Here is a 21837-nt window from a genome sequence, read left to right as displayed (position 1 = left end):
CTTAAATATTTCCAGAATTTCTTTAATGGAGTGTGCTCCAAAGCCCTGGTTCAATACCACCTGTATCCAACCTTATTAAATAATATATTATTTTTCTTAACCCCTTCCATCAGTATCATCAAAGTGGAAATTTGAAAAAAAAAAGTGGGGGGGGGGGGGGATTCTCATACAAGTACACAAAATGTGGAGCGGGGGGGGGGGGGAGTTGAGGTTGCTTAACATTGTCACTGATTTCTTTATTGAATGTAGATTTGATATCCTCAATACCACCCATGAAATTTAGTACTCTGTATTGTAGAAAAACCCAAGCGTGTGTCTTTCAGTAGCGTTTTTTCCTTGAACAAAGTAACTCTCATGGCCCCAGCCATCACAGTCTCAAACTTCACCACACCCCAAGTCATACGTAATTTCATACACAATTCACTAGTTCATCATAAACTCCAAGTTGTAAAGGACGGTGGCAGGGAGAGTGACACATTTTGGTCCCTAGATTTGGTAGGGCCAGCCTGAGGCATGTTACCGGATATTGCAAATGCAAACAAAGAATCTTTTAAGATATACATAGATATTTGATAAAAATGAATACAAATTTACTTTATTACTTTATTAATTCATTTATATAATGAGAATATTTTATCACATTGAAGAATACGGGCTAGGCTAGGAGATCAAATATTAAAACAGACTGATATATTTCAATTTTGGACCTCAAACATTACTTCCACTGAGACTTGTAATATAAATAGTAAATAATGCCTATCTCTTTACATATTTTCAAATTTGCTTTTAAAAAAAAATGATAAAAAAGAACTTGTAATAAAAAAAACACCTGACCAGAAGGATCACTTGAATCTTTACAATTAATTTCATTAATAAGTCAACTAATTCTGAACAATATTTGCATATAATATACTGGTTTACACAGATATAATTATGTGCCACACACAACCAAGTACAAATTCAAATTACTTCTCAAATAAGTAAAAACCCTCACAAAGACTTCAAAATGAAAACTGGACCTTTATGACTAGGCTTAATTCATCTTTTTCCATTAAAATCATTTATTATTTTAAAAAATTAAACTCACTTTGTTTCTTCAGAAAAGCTAGGGTGTACTTTTATGATCTTAAAATTATATGAATGAAAATCTAATACACTGAAGATGCCAAAAGCCAAAATGCTTGCCTGAGACATTTTGTGTCTACTGTTCTTAAAAAGATTGTTTTTAAAGATTTTCCCCCTCCATATTCCTATAAAAAATGTTGACACTTCTATACATGTACAATTTAAACCCTAATTTCAGTCCGTTTCTAACCCCAATGCCCATAAATTAAACAAATTTAAATGTTGACACATAGATACATGCAAAATGAAAACCTTACTTTTAGCCCCAATGTCTATAATTTGAACAAAATTAAATCCATATGATGTTGTAATGTTTGCATATGACTTTGATTTATGTCACCCTGCTAGTTTTTCACTTATATCTATTTTTATGCAAAACATATAACCCCTTCTGCAGCTCTACCCTTGCCTTAGGGGCAATGAAAAAAACTTGAATCTATGCTCATTAAGAAAACTCTTGGATAACATTTGTCTTATATGACCAAATAGATCATAAAATGAAAGTTTTTAAATGTCTTTGACATTATCCCATTTTTCATATTTCTTCATTATCTCCCCTTGGAAAAGGATGCAGCCCTTTATTTGAGTAAGCTTTATAACTCCTTTTAAGCTGAGATACATTGTACCAAATGTGGTTTACATTGACCAAATGTTAAAAAAAATTAGAAAATGTTAAAAGTTAATGGAGGTAAACACTCAAACATATAAATAATGCATTGTTGGACACCAAAGACTTCTTTTTATCAGAATTGTGCAATTGAACCTTTGCAATTGAGCCTTTGGATCAGGTGAGCTAAATTCCATATCCATGTTTAGCTATGGACCTTACTGTTAAACCAGGTGTGTTGTATCTCCTTGAAATAATTACACCATATACAAATGTAATTTTAAGGCAGTATGTTTTTAAATGTACTTTTAAAGCTTTAATTCAATTGTCACAGCAGATTTGGTGTAACTTCCAAGAAATATTTTCCGCATTGGCTGGCTCTCTCAGTTGGGCATTCAAGCACTCAAAATGGCTGCATGATTCGATCATTTTTTCTGATGAACACTAGGAATTTTCATTTGTCCTGGTTTTCTTCTTCAGCCCACCATCATGCATGCATCTATATTGAAATTAAATTTAAATGATCATTTAATAAAGCATGTTTTAAAAAAAACACTTCCAATCATAAAATCCTTCCTGCATATTTATACATTATCATTTTATAAACTGTATGTTGCCCTACAATGTACATGTACTTATGATGTGCTATTTTTGTTTTAAATGTAATCCTTATACATTCTACTGTTATATGTATATGTTAATTGTTATTTGTAAATGAAAATAAATTTCAAAATAACAATCATCTTGAGAGTATTGCATAAGCCTACTGGCAAGTCACAGTAATCTGGTTCCCAAAGGCTATAATTCTGTCAAAAATCAACAAAGTGTAATGAAATGCAAACTTGATCTGTAACTTATCCAGGTACACTCACATATACTTAAAATCAGCTGAATACACATGTATCTGCGAGTGTTTAGAAAAAAAAAATCCAGAAAACCAAGTGACGAAGACTGACAGACAGACTGATGGACAGATAAGGGGGAAACCTATACTCCCCTCCGGTGTCACTGGTAGGGGATTAAAATAATTACATACGGTGTGCAAATATTTTGAAGACTCTCTAAAACAGTAGTTTATTCATTAATTTAAAAATGAACATCATAAAAATATTGATCCCTAAGTACATGTGTACATGAACATGATGTGTCATATACATGTAGAACATGTAGAACATGCTTACTAAATAAATTAAAAGGAAAACCCCACTTTTCAGAGCATAGCTGTAATAAAACAAAGAAGTGTGGAAAACCAAATGGAACAGACTGACAGTTAGACCGTGAAGGAGAAAACCTATAGTCCCCTCCAGTTTCACCCACAGGGGACTAATAAAATAAGAAGTTTACACCCCCTCAAAAGTTAAAAGACCCAACTTATTTTAATTGAGAATTTTTTTTCTAAATAGTGATAATCTTACATTTGGTGATTAAAACAGAATATAAAATTTAAAACTAGATTCACATAAAATTATGATGAATAAAGAGTAAAGAAAACATTTTTTTAAACATTAGAAATTTTAATTGATCCTTTTTAGCAAATATTTTTCATCACTTGCATCATTCTTGCTATGGCAGATTAAAATTTGAAGAAAGTAATTATCAAGAATATTAGATGTAAAGGTTGCAGGGGCTTTTTAATGACAATATTGTGTGTAGGAAGTTTTCACATATATACACTGCGCTGTAGAAAGCCTGTCCATTGCTAGAATTCATTCACTATTCGGTGTCGCCTGCAGATCGGCACTGAGGGATCACTTTACCAAGCATCTGTCTGTGTCTAGCTGTCCGTCTGTCTGTCACACCCTATATCTCAAGAACTGTTAGAGGTATGGATTTGATATTTTGCACATACATTGCTTGGCACTACAGCTTTTGTAAATTATCATGGAGGTACCGACCTTGTGACCTTTGACCTTGACCTTTAAAATAGTTCATAGTGCTGATATACAACATATATTTGACATTTAAGAGGTAAGTCTATGCTATTTAGCATGTATACTATTTGTCATAAGGCAATATAAAAAATATCAGCATTACGATCCACTTGACCTTGACATTTGACCTAATTTGCAAAAAATATCTTGGGCAGTTATTTAAACTTATGAATATTGAATTTTGAGAGGCAGGGTTTAGATAATTAGCATTAATATATGTTCATGATCTCATGATTATGTACTTTGAAACCGGCTATGATATTCAGTTACCAGACAAACTTTAATATATTCAAATACTATGAAAATAAATCATGATGGGTATTTCACAATGGATCATGTAGACTAAGATTTGCAGTAAACACATGGTAAAGATAGACTGAAATCTCTTTTGAATGCTTATTGGAAACATGTTTAGCTCATGAAAAAGTACTTTGAAACTGTATAATATTCTGATACCACACAAACTTATACATGTATTCAAAATACCATAAAAATACATCGGGATCAGTATTCAACAATGGATCGTGAAGACTGACAATGGTTGCAGTAAAGACAGACTGAAATCTTTTGGAGGATTGTTGGAAACAATTAATAAAATGATAAATAGTTATTTCTAATAAATTCAAATTTAAATGTTTATTTGACATGTCTTTGAGGGTTAAGGAACCATATTTTCTTTGATTGTCAGATTCTATTGCAGTCGTATACTTAATCCATGTATGTCTTTTTTTTTTTTACAGGCAAATGCATGAACTATCAGTTTATCATACTTTATATATAGTAATTAAGTAAAAAGCTGACCATGCACTCATAGATTTGTTTACACCTGAAATGAAACTACAAAGCAGGTGACACATGTGTTCCTTGAAACATGTACTCTTGTTTAAATATGTTGTCTACATATACACTTAATGTCTTCAGCATATCCCTCTTATCGGTTAAATTTACAAAATTAACTGACATGTCTGCTTTTAACAGATTTTATCTAAAAGTATCTAATGATTTTATTGCAATTATAAATTCATTAAATCTATATGTCCTTTATTTGTCACACATAGTCTTTTAATTAGGGGTGTATTGTTATACCAGTTAATAATACATGTATGGAGATACCTTTCAACTGAAGTTGGTTTCCAGTTAAAAGCAATAAATAATCTTAACTCTTTTTTTTATTTGTCAATTTAAAAATTAGAAAAGAATTCAAGTCATCGTAAAGTACACTGTACTTTACAAAATGTAATTTCTTTTTTTTTGGTTTTTTTTTTGTTTGTTTTTGTTTTGAGATATAGAATTTTGTATTAATTATTCTATAAATTATATTTAGGCCAAACAAAAAAATATGTGTGGTTCCGGTTACACTTCCAAAAAAATTAGGGTAGGTAGGTAGGGATTTTTTTTTTGATTTTTTTTTTTTTTAACAAAATGATTTTCTTAATTTTTTTCTAAATAATACCTATCACTGCTTTGCAAATGGCATTTAGATGTGGTGTGATAATATACTAGTCAATATTGGTCGGGGACACCTATATGCTAGCTTGCTTTGGATTTAACACTATTAAACACTTGCAATATGTTTTGCAAGGAGGCCGTCATTGCTGAAACTAAAACTTAAACTGGAGCCATTGATGGAAATCAAAATTCCGGAAAAAATATGAAAATTGCCAAAAAAAAAGTTAGGGTCGGGGGTATAAAATAGGGAAGGTCGGGTAACCGGAACCACACATATTTTTTTATTTGGCCTTATAAACAAACCTTATTTCATAATGATTGAAGAATGCATTTATTCCTAACAATTTTACAGTGAAAACTTTTATGATTTTTTATATTCTACAGTAGAACACGTAGAACAGAAGTAAAAAAAAAAGTGATATGCATCAATATATATCATAAAACACAATTAAGTCAAAATATTGTCATGATTAATTTTTTTTTGCATTTCGATACTCATCCCTACTTTTAACTCAATGAATCTTTACTCTAGACTTTGTAATTTTTGAATGAGAAAGCATTTATGAGATTAGATTCAAAGCAAAGCTAGGGGCTGACAACAAAACAAGAGGCCTATGGGCCACAACACTCACCTGAGTCACTTTGGCCCTGCTGTTCTGCAACAGGTTTTCCCCCAATATACATGTATTTCTATGTAAAATTTTGATTATATTTTGTGGCCCCATCATATATATAGTGGCCATTATTTGTTAAAAAAAATGAATCTACGCTACCAGAGGATGCTTCCACATTAATATGATTCATCATGGCTTTGTTGTTCTTGAGAAGAATTAAGCGTTTTAAAGATTTACCCAATATAATCCCTATATTGTGCCCCAGAAAGCTTGCACCTAATTTTCATCTTTTCTAGTCCAATATTTTTTGAGAAGAAGATAATTTAATTTTTTTCCTATATATTTCAATGTAAAAGTTTGATCCCCTATTGTGCCCCACCCTACCCCCGGGGGACATGTTTTGAACAATTTACAATCTACACTACCTCAGGAAGCTTTCAACTACATTTTATCTTTACTAGTCCAGTAGTCTTGAGAAGAAGATTTTTAAAGATTTTTTTTTCCTATATATTTCAATGTAAAACATCCATTCCCTATTGAGGCCTCACCTTACCCCCAGGGGCCATGATCTGAACAATTCATCATCTACAATTCCTTAGGCAGCATTTATATAAGTTTCAGCTTTTCTGCCACAGTGGTTCTTGAGAAGGAGATATCTAAAGATTTTTCCTATAAGTAAGTAAGTATTGTGGCCCCATCGTGCCCCCCCCCCCCAGTGGCAAGATTTAAATAATTTAGAATCTACACTACCTCAGGAAGCTTCCATATAAGTTTCAGCTTTTCTGTCTCATTGCTTCTTGAAAAAAGATGTTACAATGACCCCACCCTATTTGCATTTTCCTGATTATCTCCCCTTGGAAGGGAAATTGGCCCTTCATTTTAACAATTTAGAATCCCCTTTACTCAAGAATGTTTTGTACTTTGCTTAAATTTGGCCAAGTGGTTCTTGAGAAGAAGTTGAAAATGTGAAAAGTTTACAGATGGACGGACAGACATGTGATCAGAAAAGCTCATTTGAGCTTTCATCTCAGGTGAGCTAAAAACTCAAAAAGAGGGAGGGGGTGTCAAGTCATACATGCACCTTGTCCTTTAGCTTTCATGAAAATTGAAAATATATGTATTTAAAAAAATCAATGAGAGAAACTACATGTAAAAATTAGTTAAAATTAAATGGTAGTAATCATAATTGTTAGGTTAATAACAATCAAGATAAATGTTTAATTCAATTACCAATAAAGAGATCCAAGTTTAAAGCCATATTTCCAAAGGTTGATTCTTTGTCATCAAAACTCCTAAAATCCGTCTTAGTCTTAACTTGCACATCTTCCTTGAATTTTTGACAATCATGATTTTTGTTAATTTTGTCAGTTCAACAGTATTTCCTGACTTTATGGAAGTCTGAAGAAAGTCCTGAGGATTACACTCTACTATTCTTTTTTTTCACACTCCCATGGAAGTTATTCTGATTTGTCATATTTGGTTTCTCACAATCCTTAAATCTTTCTAATGTGGCTATACATGCTTCCTTTAAACTTGGTTGATATCATGTGTTCTATAATCCACCACAAGCTGTAGAACAGACGTCCTTCTTCTTACAGGGTTTGTTGCTAAGAAATGTTCATAACTGAAAAGATAAAGTGATTCCCATCTATTAGAATGTTGAAGACCTTTAATGAAATATCAAGATTACAAACAGTATTCAAGCTCAAAAGAGGTGGGATGAGTTATCATGGAGGAATAAGCATCCCCTGTCAACTAGTTACACCTGCTGTGAGCTCCTTGTCATAATAGGGTGAATGGATAAATCTGTAGACACTTCAGTATGAAAATAACAGCCTAACAATTTCTGTATGAAAACATCAGTAAACACTTGACTTATCTGTAGACTGTATTTGTTAACAAGGTCATTGTAACAAACACAGAATTTGCAAAATGTTGGCTATACCTGTATCATCAACTTATTTGCCAATAGCTTGCCTCATTTTAGTTATTGTTTGTACTTGGTACACATGCTCTTGCCCTCTGAATCAAATGGGAGACTTAAACTCCATATGCAGGTGATAATGCTACATAAGTAAGAGAAGTTAATAATAGAAAAATTAAAGTTACGTGTTTATCATAAAGTTTAATTGTTACCTTGCCATTAATGTCTTTAGTAAAATATTCAAATATGAAACAGATGTATAAGCCTCTGTGGTGTCTTCAATTTTGAGTTCAAAGAGATATACATGTGAATGAAAAAAATTAAATATAATGAATAGTGATCAATCTAAGAAAATCTATAAGCAATACAAATCTGTGAAGTGCCTGGCAAAAAACAAGGACCCTCTGGAAATTCCAGAGGTGGGATCAGATGTCTAGGAGGAGTAAGCATCCTCTGTTAACCGGTCACACCTGAATAAGTTAATGTAGGAATAAAAATGAATAATTACTATCCATTGATAAAGCATCATCAGTATATCATTATACATAATATATCTAGTAATGTACCGTTAGTATGTATAGGACAGGAAATACAAAATATAGTTATTTATAAAACAGTGTATTTTCAACTTCAGGTCATCATATTAAGAAAAATCCTATATTTCCAAACATTGAGGAGGACTGGTGGCTTTCATTTGTTTCATTGTATTTAATCATGTAAATAATGTACCTGACCACAAACATATGGCATGTGGCTTACATGTAATCGTGCTATATTACGCATGCATCAAAATTTAATTCTAATTATTGCTTTGCTTAGTGTTCACACGGAGTTAATGCAAAGAAATTTGATGCGCAGTAAATTAATTTGAATTAACTTATTTGCATAAATTCTCCATGTGAATGTGGTTCAAATTTAATTTGTATTAACTTACGTTCAATTCGAATTAAACCCTCCTTGTGAAGACGACATAAAATGTACATATCTCATACTGTACACCCTCAACAAAGTTTCACAACCAGTTAATACATATTCTTTTCAGCTGTCAAAATCACATTCGCATGATTAAAATGAAAGTGAATGTTAAGTTGAATACCGATCCCGATTAGACTAAAGACAATTAAAGGACTGTTAAGGACCCTCTATACACTAAATCAAAAATGTTTTTAGTCCAAGATAAATAAATTGAATACTTTATTTGCATGTGTTTTCTCACTTAAATAAACAATGTGTAGAGATTTCTGTTCATCAATACTTTAATGTCTTTGAATATTTTTCTTAGGGTGTAATGTACCCTATGCTGAACATGTTGAAATTCAAGAAAGTAAAGTAGATCTGATTAGCTCATTATGTATGCCTTTATATAATATGATTTTCTTATTCAATTGTTAAGAATGCTTGCATTAACTAAAATTCAATAACAGACTGCTAGGATTTCAATAGATTTATTAAATTTGATTTAGACCCCAGGGCGAATTAGTCTCTATCTCCATAAAATACCATAAAATCAGAGCTCTTTGGTGTACAGTATATTCAAGTGGAATATAATTTAAAATTGACATAGAGTGTAATTGATTTGTATGTGAAAACTGAAATTAAAATAATCATGGAGGGTAAAAAATTGGGAAGGGGTTACAATCTTTCAGATTTCTTCTAATTCCATCAAAAATATATACAGAGAGCTTAATTTATGCAATCTAAGTAATACACAGATGATAACATTTCTTGTTCATTTGAAATTACATATAATATTCTTGGCACACAGACTTGTTCACTATCAACAACATGTTTACCTTTTAAATGAAATTTTAATATCTGGTTTAAGTGGTAACAGATACTCTTTATTAACAAACTTCTCTTAACATAATTGATCACTCAGGTTTACAGGGTCTGCCAGTCAATCGATATCAAACATTAATTAATAATGATTCCCTCTAAAAGATTATGAGGCCCCTTATATTTTTTGTTGTTATTGTCTTGTCTTTTATTGTCTTGTTTAGTATTTTTAATACACTTACAAACAACTTGTTCCTTAACACTAAATAATGATTTAAGTTGACTTTGGTCTGAGTAATTACTGTGCTTTTCCAGTCACTGCACTTAAAAATACTAAATGCATCTGCTGTAAGTTTTACTCGCATTAAGGTGTTGATTATATACTGTAGAAGCACAAATTTTCGTGGGGATAAAATTTTGTTATTTGTTATCTGAGAAGGTTTTGTGGGCATTAAATTTCGTTGTTACGAATGTAACCCTACTCATTATACTGAAATGTAAAATTTCATGTGGGATTTAATTTCGTTGAATAGATAATGTTAACAATTATGGTTAACAATGAACAACTGTCGAAATAAAGGAATGTTTCTGCTTTAAAAGCATATACATGTATTGTATATATATAAAATGTAGCTTCTCTGGCCTTTCTATTGATAATGTAAATAAGTGAGCAGAGTCATCTAGTGTGATTACATTTTTTATTACTTTGAGGGGAAAAATCATAAAACCTGTTGAAATTTTTGATTTTTTTATTCTACCGGTAATTGCTAATAGATCCAGTTTTACATAATGCCAATGTTAGCTTCACTAATTTATGCATAATTAATCCCATATTCAAAAAAAAAACAAAAATGACTTTTCCCTGCATTTTCCAGTGCCTCATGTTAGAGTGGGAGTGAGTTAAAAAAAACTGCAAGATTTCAAACAGCTGCAAATCTCTGTTATTTATGTCTCTATGATGTACACCCTTGATGACAGAAAACTTTTGAAGGATTTTGAATATTTGTAAATGTTCAATCATAATTCCATATAACATACTTGTATTCTCTGCATTTGGAAAATCTTAATTTTCATTTATTTTTTTTTTTAAATCCCTGAATGGAAGTAAATCTCTTCATTTTGAATTTCAGTGGTTGCATTATACCCCAATAAATACATGTATAAGTGTGTATCCCTCCTTCTTTGTTTTTTTGTTTTTTTTTTTGTTTTTTTGTTTTTGTTTTTTTTTTTTTTTGCTGAAAATAAAAGTGTGCACACAATAAAAGAGAATTTATAGTAGTTCTTATTTGTTTAATATATTAATACATTACATGGTATACCCCAATGACAACAATGGCCAATGGTGTAGTATTAATTATCTGTCCTGTTTATTATGGAAAATAGCTAAATAATGAAAATTATTGGTATGACTGTCAGTTGCAAACATCTTTTTTTTAAATATCCCATTTAAATAATTTTATTTTACTCTTTATCTGGACTACATGTATCACTGGTGAAGTTCCATCTTTGTCCTTTAAACTGAACCTTTAATTTTTTTATACTGGCACAATTAACTGATAACATACAGACTTAATTTTAAATTTATTGATCCTCCCAAATATTTGCCGGTCTTGGGCCAACAGACTGTCATTAAGGTAAATAAATATTACATGTAAAACACTGATTCATGACTGTAGTATGAAACAATGCAGGAAAAGGTATACAGATCATGCTGATACACAAACACATTATCATGAACATGAACTCAGATCATTAGAACTTCAGGTAGTGTTTGTTTTTTTCCTGACATGTAGCTTAAATTAATTATACTATTAAATGAATGAATATTATATAATTGCATTCATACCATAAACTTCTCCCTGCTGTGTTCTGGGAATCCATGAACATTGATAATTTTCTGATCCGAAATCAATGAATCTACCTGAAATGTATTATAATAATAACATCAGTTTTAAAACATGAATTCCAGGATGATAAATAAATAGGAAAATATTCTTTAATGACTGTAACTTAGTAGAAGTCGCATCATTTTCATGAATCATCACAGTCAGGGACCTATATACTAGTATATAGGTCCCTGTCACAGCTATATTTACATATTCTCTCAAAATTGTCCCAATGCAATAATGAGTGCATGTCAATAAAATGACAAGTATCAATGTTTAAATTCTCATACTTTGAAATCTTTGTACATTAAAATTAAGGCATGTCACTGTCTAAATGCACAGCATGTCTTTGACATAAATATCAACTTATATTATAAGCTGCACTATATCTTCAGTTTGTCAGGGCTAGAAGATCACGTTGACGCAGGGACCTATACATGCTTAACAATTATATCATTATGTCCCTGGGAGAAGTAAACAGCTGCCCCCCCCCCCTCCCCTTTCATAATTTAAATGTGCAGAAATTATTTCTAATATTCACGCCTCAGAAGTACATGTGTTTTTTTAGTTGACAGCTTAATGTGTACACAATATTAACAATGATTTTAGTAGCCCACGTACCTATATATAACCCAGGCAGACTGAACGTTTCCCCTGCCCATAACACATGGCGTGGACAAACACCACCAAATGTTTTCCCATAGACTTCCATACAAAGTTGAGCCCCTGTCACTGATTCATATATTCAATTTTGGGCAAATAACTTTCTTGCCGTGAAAGTTCAAGATCTAGCAAAACAAAACATGCCAGAAAAAATATACCGTGCCGTTGCACTTTTACTTTCAAATTCCATTTGTTTACAACTAGGTGTGTTCAGCACCAAATGAAAATCTCTAACCAAAGTGCACCCCTCCCTTCAAATTTTTACCTGTAACTCCTACATATCTCAAAGAAGCCTAAGTCTTGATATGAGATTTTTATCACCTTTATTTCACTTGTCAAATACATAACAAGTCTTTTCTCTTAATGACCAATTATGTGCCGTGTAGCATTTTCTTCTCCGCACAACTTTGGATGTCCAAAATGTCTGCGCCCATGTATAAGGTTATGTAGGTGTTTTTCCGCGTGACCGACTCTACTTTCGTTTTTAATACGAAACCTTCGAACTTGACATGACACATAAACAAGATGCGAAACGCAAGAAAACATTTAAAATTTTTGACAATATATTTTGCTACACATTGCAAAAGATCAACGTTGATTTAATAAAATTGAAATATTAGATGCAGAAATAGTTTCTCTCCGCGAGTACAACAAATGCCAATACGGAACGTGTTTATTTTCCCAGAGACATACATGTAGATATAGAAAAAAATTTCTTTATGTTTTTACTAACATTAATAATAATAACTTTTAGTATATTGGTTAAAACCATTTATACTGCAATCATGCAACGATGCACATTGTAACTATACAGCATATACATGTATACATACCGTAGGAAAAATATTGAGTAGACAATAATGCCGTAATGTCATAATGGACACATATCTTTACTCATTAATTCATAGGCCATATTTAATACATAAAATTTTTCATTTATTTATTTACAGATTTTTTACTTACCTTTTACAAAGTTTACTTCGTCCTCATGTACATGACTAAGTGTGAAACGGGTACTGTATTATGATGTCATTTACGACGTCATTTGATGTAACGAGCATGCGCACTCGCAATGTGTGTAAGTCTCGCCGAGAAGAAAAAATGATGGATCCGTGGTCATCTTATACACACTCATTACACAGATCTCATGCATCCGGTCAAATTAACACTTCATTTTTTTAAAATGGGATGCATCCTAGGACATTTTCCAGTTGATTTATGATAAAATCCAACTGAACACCACCATTTCGTGTTCATTTGGATTTTTCCCTGTTCATTTAAACGTGTGCCGTCTAAAGCACGTGTCCAATTGACAGGGTTTACAAACACACCCTCACACACACACACACACACACACCCTCACACACACACACACACTTGTGTTGATCCCAATGAGGTAAAATAAGTAAGAAATAAAAAATAAATAAATAATAAATTTAAATAGATCAATCAATGACTTACTAAATAAGTAAACAAATTAATTTATTAATTGAATAAGTAAATTGAATAAAAAAAATTTCAACACGGAAATGAGAGAATCTTGATTATCAGAAACAAGCAAAGTTTATAATCATTTTCAGAACTGGGTCATCGTATCAAACAAAAATTTCTTAGCTTTTTTTTAATATATATATTTTTATACATGTACGTCTAGTATACATATTAACTGGTATATATATATATATAAGTCATTATTATTTCTGCATTTTGCATTTCTAATCTATATCGGACAAAAGTTGAAACCTTGTACACTTTAGATAGCATAGGAATGGCTTCAGTTGTCCAAAATGATTTATCTTTTCTGCAGTTACAGCAGTGAGGTCATGTTGACCTACACATGTAAAACATACGTGGCCACAAAGGCTTCAACATAGATAATCGAAAACGGACGCCGTCTAATAGAAATTCTTTATTACCAAATTAAATTTAACTAAGTCATTGTTCATGAAAGCAAAATAAATTATCAATATTGTTATTATTTTTTAAGAATGAAAACATAATATAAACGTTTCCTACAGTCAGGCTTACCATCGCTACTATAATGGCGATTATCGGTCAGTTTTTTTTTTTTTTAATTCTACAGCATCGAGTTGTCCACGTATGCAAAATAGTATACAAAATAACAATGGCATTGGATAGCAATTATTAATATCAGTAACATATTAAAATATTACGTACTTAATCTTCGAAAAATTTGTTAGACAAATAAAACAATTAAATTGTATGAGGAAAAAACAAAAGTGTAACCTTACCACTTAAAATAATTTGAAGCTATCCAACACACATGTACTTTTCACGGCGTCCTAAAAGAAACTGAAAAACGACGCTATCTGGACGACCGGGTCCAGATTTTTACCGCGCATGATTTTCATTGGGCATTTACTAAATGTTTTCATTTCCAAGAATCACTTGCATTTGCCTCTCCTAATTTGGACACGCCAAAAACTTCCAAGGATAATGCAAGCGCGATAATTCTTATTATACGCAGAGCATTCCAATGTACATAAATTATTTTAAGTAAACCTTAAAATTCATTTATGTAATTTTCGGAGACCAGGTCTTCCAACAAACTGTTGGAATTACGATGGGCATTATTGTGCTCCTTTATTAGTTGACCTGTTTTATATTCCTATGAAGGAAAATTTATTCAAGAACTTCTACATGCTGTAGCCTTCAACTCGACATTTAGATATATCTACGACATATTATCAATTAACAATAGTTGCTTCCATTCATATGTCGACTCCATATATTCCAGTGAACTTGAAATAAAAGACACCACAGAGTCTGCCAAATCTGTTTCATATTTTGATGTTTTACTGACTATAGACGATAAGGGTCAACTAACAAATATATTGTATGACAAACGAGATGAGATGACTTGAGCTTTCCATTATCAACTTTCCTTATTTATTTAGTAATATCCCGCTATCATCTGCAATGGTATTTACATCTCCCAACTTATTTGATACTCAAGAGCATGCTCTGAATAAAATCAAACCAAAGCAGGCTACTGACAGATAAGTTGATGTTACAGGGATTTCAACAACCGTGTTTAAAGTCAGCATTTTATAAATTCCATTGTCGTTATAATGACCTTGTTAGCAAATATAACCTATCATATCGTCGTATTTTGGTTGACGTGTTTCATACCAGTGTTAGAACTTTGTTTTTATACTGCGTTTGACTACATATTGTTCCATCTACATAATGAATAAACAGGGCTCAAGACGGATGTGACTGGTCAACAAGGGATGCTTACTCCTCTCAGGCTCCTGATCCCACCTCTGGAATTTCCAGGGGTCCGAGTTTTATGCCCTCTTCACAGATTTGTATTGTTTGTATTGTTTTTATATCAATCACTTCATTAAAGTGAAATCAACACAACATTGGAATGCTTCAATATCAATATGATCAACATGGTCCTGCTGTTTTGTAGACGATTTTTTTTCTTGTACATATGTATTATGTAGAACGTCTGAACTTTAACTCCAGGGCGCATGATTTAATTATGAACACGACATATCTTAGTTCTGTTTTGCTTGTCAATAAAATTAAGTGTGATTTGAAACTAATTTTTAAGGATTTCATCTTATGTACTTCCTTGTAAAACTCTGCTCCCCATATGTAGTCTTAATCTATTTCGGACGGCCCTGACCTGATCATGAACACACTTGAATCTTTAGTTCTTTAGGATGCTTGCATTTCATTTATCATGACTTTTCTTTTAATTAAAAACAAACAAAAGATTTATCATTGATATTCCAACAGAAAACTTTGATCTCATATCTTTGAACATCCTCTCCCCAAGGGTCAAGATTTGAACAACTGAAAAACATTTTTATTCCCATTTCGAACATTGACTGCTTATTGTTGCCCCAACCTAGCCTTGGAGAAGATGATTCGAACAAACTTGTATATACACTTGTATATTACATAGAAATATGAATTATTAAGGCCTTGCTGTTCTTAAGAGGAAGATTTTTCCCTATTTATTCCTATTTAAAACATTGATAGACTATTGTGACCACGCCTTTGCTAAAGGAGTCATAATTTGAACAACTTGAAACTAAACTCCCTGATGTTGCTTCCATATTAATTTGCCTTATCATGGATTTGCTGTTCTTTAGATTTATTGATTGATTGTTGTCTTACGACCAATTCAATAATTTTTCAGTCATATAAAGGCGTCACCATATACCGGTGAAGGGCTTCAAATTTAGACCTTTACTCGGCACTCAGGGTCATTGTGGAATGAGTGATCTTTATCGTGCCAACGCCCTCGGTGACACAGGGCCTCTGTTTCTAAGGTCTCGTCCAAAAGCCTGCAACTTTCATTTCAAAGTACCGAGCACTTGGCGAAGGAACAGTTGCTACCGTTTTTTTAATCAACTTAGGTCAGTCGCGGTCTGGATTTGAACCTACGACCTTCCGATCTCGCTGGTCGCTAGAGAAGAATTTTAAAGACTTTTTCATTTTAGATTCTTATATAAAAGTTTGATTGCCTCTTGTGGACCCGTCCCTAACCAAGGAGGTCATGATTTGAACAAAATTGAATCAACACTATCAGAGGAAGCTTCCATATTTACATGTATGTGAAAAATCTAAGCTTTGCTGTTTCAAGGAATTAGATTTTTAAAGCTTTATATTTCTGTGTAAAACTTTGACTGCCTAATATGGTCCAGTCCTAGCCGGGGATCACGATTTGAACTTAACTTTTTACTATGTAATGACCGTTCATGGTAGCTCAGTCGGTAGAGCACTTGCTCCGTGATTGGGAGGTCGTGAGTTCGAATCTCGGCCGCGACTAATCTGAGTCGATAAAAAAAACTGGTAGCAACTGTTCCTTCGCCATGCGCTCGGCACTTTAAAGTGAAAGTTGCGGGTCCTTCGGATGAGACCTTAAAAACAGAGGCCCCGTGTCACGGCAGGTGTTAGCACGATCAAGATCCCTCACTGCTCAATGGTCCTGAGTGCCGAGTAAAGGTCAAAATTTGAAGCCCTTCACCGGTATATGGTGACGTCTCTATATGAGTGAAAAATTCTCGAATGGGACGTAAAACAACAATCAATCAATCAATCAATCACTATGTAATGAAACTTGCACACGAATTTCTTATTTTTAGTTCAGTGGTTCTTGATAAAAAAGAATTTTGAAAGATGAGTTTAAATTTTCACTTCTTAATTATTTCCCCTTGAAGGAGGGTATGGCACTTCCTTTGAACAAAAAAAAAAATAATAATAATAATAAAAATAAAAATAAAAATAAATAAAAAACTTGACTAATTTTCATCCATGAATGCATTGTGGTAAGTTTGGTTGAATTGGCTGATTCCTATGAAAAAATCGAAAATTTAAAATTTTTACAGACGAGAGATGAAAGACGACACAGGATAGACTATAAAGAGACGCCAGACACCCTTCTACCAGAAAAGCTCGCTAAAGCCTTTGGCTCAGCTCATGCAGGTCGTTATCATCTCATTGATTTTTCTTGCGCCAAAATAAAATATGTACATATTGCCTTTACCGAGTATGGCTTTGACTTCTTAAGGACATTGGAAAGGCAAGGTTGTCCGTCGAAAACGGTTTAATACATGTTTTTTTCCACTCATAAAACAGTGATTGAGAGTGATATCCCGTGTAGAATTCTCCACGCGGTGAAAAAAATAGGATGAATTCACCATGCATCGGATACCCTCGCACTTCAACAAGTTCTAGCGATATCACTACCGACCGAATATTATCAAAATGGAACTTAACATATAGTATTTGGTTAAAATATAAATTTTTGACACAATCATGTGCTATTTATTGAGAAAATATCACTAAAAACCGATTTTTCCGAAGTAAGTCAGAAATCACCATGGATCGGACAATATTCACCATGCATCGGACATACGGTATTTAAACCATAAAAATATCATACCTTGATCTCAGTGCTTTAAAATTTCGAAACATTTTTATCTTTTATTTAAAAATTAACCTTCTAATTACATTTGAATGACTATTTCGATCCACAAATGTGAAGAGATTTTAGATGCATCACATCGCCTTAGAAAGTCTTTACAATGCTAGTAATGTGCAAAACTCGCTTTTGTCTCGTGGGTTATCATCAACTAGTTTAAAGAAATAAATTGAGTCCACTTCTAGTCGTCATATATCGATAACTTGTATTTTCACTGAAAATTTAGAGTTTTTATTTTCTATTTCCGTAAAAAAAAAACCCAGCTGTTATTTGGGTTTTATATGAAAATGGAAGTGATTACCCATGCATCGGAAAGTGTCCGATGCATGGTTAATTTGAGTCCGATGTACGGTGAAATAAACATACTAGTAAAAATCAACACTAGAAAATATTATACAAACATTGAAGTAAAATTTATGAAAAATTCCTTTAAAAGAATCAATCATTATTTTAAATTTTACCTAGGTCTGACTCGTTCCGTTGAAGTCTATTTAAAAGAATGACAATTCTAAAAATTGCAAAATCGTAAAATTCTGGTTACTCCCTGTTTATGATGCAAAATATGACGTAATTTCAAGGCCATTCTTGTGGTATTTTTATCACAACTTGAAAATAAAAATCGGTATCATTAAAAAGTTTAAACCTTAACCTTTATACAGAAACAAGTAAAAACAAGGGGGGAGACTCAGGTTCAATTACAGTTTATTGTTAAAGTTGTCCGAAGCAAGGTACATGTATGTGTCCGATGCATGGTTAACTCACCCTAAAGCGTATGTTACAGAAGTAAACAAAACGGTTAGAATTATTCTTTACGATGAGAAAGAAAAGAAGTGGTTGCTTTGTTGTACTTTGTGTTCAAGCACAGAGAGCCAAGGTCATTTCTATAGCTATATTGGGAAGAAGATTCTGAAAGGTAGACCGGATGAGGACAGTTTATAGGTCATGTGATCATGTGAAGGAGGCACAACTTAGTAACTTCGAATAAAAATTAAAAAAACAAATCCATACCAATATTTTTACGACAATTTGTTTCTAATGAAATACATCTTGTAAATTACATATCAATAGAAACAGTCAACCAGTCTTTTGCCCATTATGAATAATAATTATATATGTGTTAAGGGAAGTTGCTAAAACATAAAGAACGGTACTGGTATGTCTGTGTCTTGTCTCTATATTTGCATTTTCAGCCCAAGTATCTAGATGTCATAGGTAAAGAGGATACAATAATGTATATGAAATAGATGCAATAATATATACAATACATTAACAATATCAAATAAATGGGTTTTGGAGAAATCCTATGGTGAAAAATTATGTAGGTCTCTTTTATCAACATTTTACATAGGAAATGCATTAAGAATTGCAAAATCATTGATTTGACGAAATCTAAAAAAAGAAAGTTAACTTGGTGGGTAAAACTAACCAGAATATACCCTGTTTAATATCATTAAACTTACTCAAGAGTTCTTGAAAAATTCTATACGATATACAGGAACCTTGCCAATATCCTTAATTTAGAAACTATGTCAAGGTAAATTCGGAAAAAAAGTAGATGAAGAGAATGATGAGGGGCGGAAATTACGGAATAGGAATATTGTCATTAAATTTCAAAGCTTGAAATATTTTGGTTAAGGACAAAAAAGTGCTGACGTATTTCAAAAATGGATTTTTTTTTCAAACTGACTAGTAGGTAAAGTCACGCCGAGGGAAACCATGAAGAAACAATGGTTATTAGGTTTTATCCATAACAAGTCAAATAAGATACAGCTACATATTCTAAGTACATGTAGCTACAAGATATTGTTGTTGATTCAAAAGATTTTATGTTGCAATAATCACAGCATAGATGCAGGTAGATTGTCACCGGCAATATTCTGAATTGATGATAATGCAAATATATACAGGTAAACAATATTTGCGATAGAAAGTATGTTTGTGATTGTAGATATGTCCTAAATGTCCTTATCACCCTTCAAATGTTTTTAAGATAACAAAATATAAATGATTAGAAGCATGCATTTAAATTTCTATCATAGAAAAAATATTATCGAGGTTTCTGCGATTCAAATTTGATCTTCAACAATCATATCATATTTATATTCATATCTATACAAACAAATAGGATACACATGTATTTCTTACATTCAACTCGTGGACCATTGACAAATAAGTGACTGTATGATTTAAGGATATCAAAGGAAAAAGTCAGCGTAGGAAAATGCACATACAAGAGTTATGATATTCGACAAAATGGTATTTACTTGCCAATGAATGAAGACTTATTAAGAAGTAAGACTGCCAAAAAATGTGTCAGGGATAACTTTTGGTAATAAACATTCTGTACTACTGAATATGTGTTCTTTTTATTGAACAAAAAACCTACCATTATTCAAACTTACAAGATTTACATTCTTGTCCATGATACCCTGGACTGCATCCATTCTTACAATGTCCGTCAACATAGTTACAGGTTTCATTATTGGCACAATGTCCACTACACAATTGTCTACACTAATCAAACGTTTCCTCTTTACATCTTAGAAAATGGAGACAAAATAAAAATGTTTGCATTAAAAACTTTTAATTCCTATATATTCTTGCTTGCAAATATAGGAATATAGTTGACTGCAAAGAAATAACATTCAGTATTTACTTTATACATTTGACTTTCCTTTCAATGTTTCTAATCGCTCCGCATATTTCTATCTAAACTACATATTTTGTCGGAACCTTTTCATTTTTGTAACACATTTACAAATAAACATACATTTTAGTTTGAGAACTTTGTTGCAAAGAAGGCAACGAAAAAATTTTAAAGAGCTAATTGACGATAGGTAAATTAAAGAATCATCTTAACTCAACCAGTTACTTTTTGAAAAAAAGTCATCATCAAATTATCTATTACAACAATAAATTAAACATTGACTGTTGTATGAAGTAACTAATGAAAAAGGTGAAGGTACCGAACAGTTGCCGATGTAAAAAAAATCTACAAACAATTCGAATCTCTGAACAGGGAATAAAACACGACCCCCCCCCCCCCCTGGAAATTGTACATGCGGGATCAGATGCCTAGGAGGAAAAAACATCCAATGTTAGTCGGTCACACCATCGTGAACCCTATGTATTGATCAGGTAGACGGAATATTCCGTAGTCAAATTAGTAAAAAAAACAAAGTTCAAACAGTTTATATGAAGTACGTCTGCCAAACTATGACCCATTGATAGGTTAAATTTGTTAAGAAGGTCATCATAACAAACGCAGAATTTACGCAATGGTGACTTTAGACGAGGTTGTTGAAATCCCTGTAACAAAGTTTATCTGTCAGTAGCCTGCCTCGATTAAAGCATAGTGAAGAAATGTTGTCTTAGAACGAATAACAGTTAAATTGATAAATCAAACTCTTCTTGTCACAAAAGACTTCTTAAAAACCAGCATTGCGACCTTGTATGTGCTTTCCGTTAAAATTGCTACAATTACATGGAATATACGGAGCAGGGTATTCAGAAAACTGTAGTGGGAACTGTCTGAATAGAACTCCATGTAACACCACTACAGTTTTCTAAACACACTGCTCAGTATGTTCCATGAGCTCAATCTGAAAAGGAAATGCAAAACAAGTATTAGTATTTTGTACTTGACCGTATCTATCATTTGCAAAAGTTTACGTTTTTAGATACATGCAGATAGAACACAAAACATAGTTTATGCAAGATATTTAAGACTTTTTAGTAATACTTTGTTTTAACGTCCAGGTTGCTGCTATATATAAAAGATCTAACCTTGATCGCATCTTGCGCCGAAATATCCAGGAGTACACCCATTCTCACAGAATCCTGTCACTATGTTACAGGAGGCATCATACATACAGTTACCACTACAGTTTTTGGAAC

At 32.4% G+C, this 21837-nt stretch overlaps 1 long non-coding RNA gene across 2 annotated transcripts; it reads right to left on the bottom strand.

Annotated features, from left to right (window-relative positions):
* Positions 1 to 1729: 1729 nt before the first annotated feature.
* Positions 1730 to 11970, bottom strand: LOC133193680 (uncharacterized). 2 transcript variants are annotated; one of them, XR_009721972.1, is made up of 4 exons: positions 11934 to 11970; positions 11273 to 11347; positions 6957 to 7350; positions 1730 to 2231 (listed from the first exon to the last, which is right to left on the bottom strand). It is a non-coding gene; the product is annotated as an uncharacterized LOC133193680 (long non-coding RNA). The 2 variants fall into 2 exon arrangements; XR_009721973.1 differs by lacking the exons at positions 11273 to 11347; positions 11934 to 11970 and adding an exon at positions 8585 to 8619.
* Between the last annotated feature and the right edge of the window lie 9867 nt (positions 11971 to 21837).

This window comes from Saccostrea echinata, unplaced genomic scaffold (genome assembly GCF_033153115.1).
Source record: "Saccostrea echinata isolate AGI-Se365-2 ecotype Australia unplaced genomic scaffold, CSIRO_AGI_Sech_v1 ptg000028l, whole genome shotgun sequence".
Lineage (NCBI taxonomy): Eukaryota > Metazoa > Mollusca > Bivalvia > Ostreida > Ostreidae > Saccostrea > Saccostrea echinata.
The sequence above is the reverse complement of the archived record's forward strand: the minus strand, read 5'-3'. Positions and strand labels throughout refer to the sequence as shown.